Source organism: Arachis duranensis, chromosome 3, assembly GCF_000817695.3.
Source record: "Arachis duranensis cultivar V14167 chromosome 3, aradu.V14167.gnm2.J7QH, whole genome shotgun sequence".
Classification (NCBI taxonomy): Eukaryota; Viridiplantae; Streptophyta; class Magnoliopsida; order Fabales; family Fabaceae; genus Arachis; species Arachis duranensis.
In genome coordinates, this window is record NC_029774.3 from 21,947,939 (window position 1) to 21,952,349 (window position 4,411).

The 4,411-nt window shown below is 33.8% G+C and overlaps 1 pseudogene; it reads right to left on the reverse strand.

Annotated features, from left to right (window-relative positions):
* Positions 1–1,254: 1,254 nt before the first annotated feature.
* LOC107478215 (probable amino acid permease 7) lies at positions 1,255–3,773 on the reverse strand (annotated as a pseudogene).
* Between the last annotated feature and the right edge of the window lie 638 nt (positions 3,774–4,411).

Here is a 4,411-nt window from a genome sequence, read left to right on the forward strand (position 1 = left end):
GGGTCTGAATTAACCGGCCGGGTCACCGGGTTTGCGTTAAAACCGTCAGGTCGAACCGGGTTCAAGCGGGTCTGTTGCACAACGATTTAACAAGTGGCTCGATCTAGTCAGGTGACCGGGTTTTCGGTCGAACCGGCCGAATCGAGCCGAATTTGATAACTATGAGGGTGTTCACGAGTGGTAACCGGGTCGGTGGGTCGGGTTCCACTTTTTTCAAACAATTAAAAACGGCGCATTTTATTTTTTTAGAAGAACCGACCGATCATCGGTCCAACCCAACCGATCAGTTTTCAGTCGATTTATTGGTTTTTTCCGATTTTCTCTCCAGTAGTTAATATAGGAGGACCAGACCGTTTGTATCGCCGGTTCGCAGTTAAATCGGTCGAACTGGCCGATTCGATCCGATTTTCAGAACCTTGGATATACCTTTTAAAAAATTGAAATATTTATGGTTTGGAATTTTGTTTCAGGTTGCCGGAGTGAGGTGGCTGCAGCCTACGGGTGGATTTTGTGAGTGAAGCTGCAACTCAGCTCGCGCAACAACAAACCCTTACAAGGCTTTTTTTGGGCCTCTGAAACTCTTAATAGGCTTTTTTTTCAGATCTTAATAGTTAAGTTAGAATCTCCTGTCCAAAAACCAGCTAGAAGCCCATCAAAGATATAGCCTCGCATAGTTAGTGTGTAATCTTTTTCTTGGGCCTAGGCCCTGTTTACTACACCAAAAATATATATATATCTTTCTCACAATTTAAAAATTCAATAATATTATTCATATACTAAATATGCTTGATATTTATATAAAAACATAGTTATTAGTTAATTGAATATTTATATTATGTTTAGTTAAAAAACAAAAAAAATTATTAATTATTAAAAATATTTATGTCAAAATAGTGTCTATTATAAAAAAAATGTACGTGTAAAAGAATTGTTAAATTTTTAAACAAATTTAAGTTCACTATCAATGTCTAAAATAGAGAGAAAATATTCAAAAGAGTAAAATATCCAAAAGTACAATCATTTTATTGGTAGTTAAACGTCTCCCAAATACTTTATATACTATATATATAATATTATACGTATCCAAAATTTATATACAAATTTCTCACATGTACTTTATTTCTTTTTCAGTAATTTTGTAGCATTACACTTGCTTGTATAAATAGCAAACAATATAATTTCATGTATGTTGAATTTACATGAAAGTTGAATATAATAATGCAATAATATATAAGCAAACAAACTAGACACATAAACACGCTAAACAAAGAACCTTTAATTAATTTCATGAGCTAAGTTTTGCACTAATTATTCCTTCAAGTGATCCAATAAGACCAAACACTGGGACAAGAAAGCAAACAAAACCAAATATTCTAAGAACAATCCATTTTCTTGACCAAGCTTCAATTTTCTTCTGCACAAAGTACATCTCAACTGGGAAATATATTGCCAATGGCCAAAAGCTTATGGCCCCTAACACTCCAAGAACTTGATTGAAGTAAAGGAATAATATTCCAAGTCCAGTTGTGGAAACAACATAGGTTGTTCTGAAACATATTCTGAATAGATTCACTTGAAATGCTGGTAGCTTCATTCTGTAGAATTTATTCACAAACTCACTGTTTGGGTATTTTCTTTGGCACCATCTATCAACAGCATTGTATATTGGTTGACAACAAATCTGATGAATAATAAATACCCCAAATTTATAAACATCACATATTTATAAGTATATAGAGATATTTAAAAACAATTAGCTAAAATAGAAGTATATATTAGGCTGCGTTTGGTAGGAAAACTGAGACTGGGAACAGAGACTTAGAGATCGAGATTAAATTAAGTCTCAGTATTGTATTTGGTATAAAATATACCGACTGAGTTATATCTCAGTATTATATTTAGTTTAAGATAAATATTGAGATTGAGGGGATAGATTTGAAATTTGAAAAGTTAAATGATAATATTTTTTAGAAAAAATGTTATTAAAGTTCAGTCTCCGTCAAAAAATTCAGTTCCGTCCCCACTTTCTAGAGTTACTCAAGAGACTAAAATTTTATGTCTCGGGATTGAAATTTTAGTTTCAATTTTTGATCACCAAACACGATATTGAATTCCAGTTACCGAATCTCAATTCTAGTATCTAAAAACAAACGCTACCTAAATGTATAACATTTGGTAGTACCTGATATCCTCCAATCAAATGAAGAACAATGCAAGCATTGGCAAAGTCAATGAGCCAATAAGGCTCATAGAAACCAAAGCCAGTTAAGAGATTTCCTGGTGTTTGATCTCCAAAAGCTGCATATCCAAAGCATCCACAGCAGAGGTAGAAGAATGTTGTGATGAATATGGCAATCATGGAGGCCTTCTTCATGGTCTTGTTCTCTGATGGAGGAGCCTCTAGAGTGTCTTTTTCTCAACCCAAATACAAATACAAGTATTAGATCAACCAACATAAAACTTTGTGGAATCTTCATGAAATTAAGATTACCTGTATCTCAAGGAGTATGATTGAGTATGGATAGCCAAAAGCAATATCAGAAAGTGCTTAGAAGATTAACCACAATTTGTCAGCAGTACTTGAAGCTGCTACTCCTGTTATACTTCCCATAATTCTTCCATTTTCTACAACACAAACCATATTAAGTCTTATAATTCTAAACAAATATCATAACATATATATAGCTTTTTACCTATGACTGTTGTGATGCCAAGTCCAAGTCCTATAGTAGCATATGTGAAGGACATTAAGGCAGCAACAACTGAAACCCATGCCATGTTGTGAAGATCAGGTATGAATGACATCACAATCTGAACAACTCCAAATAGCATCAGATACAATGTATCTACATATTTACATGGAGCTTTATGCCCTTCTTTGTGGTAACAATTTGATTTCAGAATAGCCCTGCATTAATTTGTAACAAAAACTATATCAGCAACACAAAACAAAATAATAAGATACTAATAATTAATCTAACACTAAAGTAAGTACCTTATACAACTTGCTGTGGTAATAACATAAGCTATACAAGTCCCATACAAGGTCAAATATTGAAGGAAGCCAACCAAGTATGTCCTTTTACTACCTAAACTAACACTAAACTGAGTTAGAAGGTATAATTATGATTATGGTATGATTATGATGATGGCATAGTTTAGTTGAGGCTAATTAGAGTGATTGATGTGTTAAAAGACTAATATACCAAGATAGACTCTAACAGCATCCATGTAAGAGTAGTTTCTTTTGCCAGAAACAGGATCTGGAGTTCTGTAACAATCTGAAAGGAGGAATGAAGAGATATAGGTGACAATTGCAAATAGAAGCAATGAAACTGGGCCTGCAATCCATCCTAATTGAGAAGTGCTCCATGCTAGAGATAGAACACCAGCACCAATCACAGCAGTGATGATATGAGCCACTGCACTTCTTAGAGTTCCTGGTATAGTAGAATTTGATGCAAACAAGGACAAATAAAAAAAAAATCAGGATTTTTTCAAACTCAAGAACCTAAGTTAGAAAATTGGAATGGTTACAACATAATGGTCCTATGGAGAATCTTTTGTTTTACTAGTTCTTTTGGGATGGCCATCATCATCATCATAAGTTCCAGTACCACTTCTTGTTATTTGGAGAGAATCTTGCACTCCTATTTTTGCAATCCAAGAATTCAACTCAAAGATAGACTACTAAAGTCACTGCAATTTGAAGCCTCACGGGTAAGCCTATGATAGCTACGACGATAACGACAACAACAACAGAGTCTTATCATACTAAGTCTAATTGACTACACGAATCAAACAACGTCGAATCAAAGAAAAATTAGGTGCCATGTACCACCTTTTTCTTCTTCTTTCTTTCTATTTTATAATTATTGGTTTGTTTTGAATTGTAATGTATATTTTGTTGCAACACTAAGTTACAGTTTTACTCATTTAAAACACACTTGAATGAACGTGTTGTTGCATGAGAATGAATCTAAAACATATGCATGTGTGCCTCTGTATTGTTGTCCTTGACATGTGTTATGTTGTGCTGGGTATATATTGGACTAATGTGATGTAAATCAGTGTGTGAAAATTAAAAAAGCTGTAACATACAAGGTTACAAGCTACTCTGACACACACAGAAAAAAAGAACAAACCCCGTGTTAAAAATAATAATTAATTATAAGTGTAGTGTGATTTTAAGTAATCAATTAAATAAGACATATATATATATAGGGGTGGGTGACTTATTAGTTGAAAAAATGGTTAGGTAATGATCTATAGTCAACCTTCAATGGACGCGGTAGAATATTGAAATGAAACTCGGGCTGGAATGATATGATATGAATGATGAAAGTTGTGGTGATTTTTATCCAACAAATATACTCTTAGTGTTTATTGGGAGATGCTCCGTGCACACGCG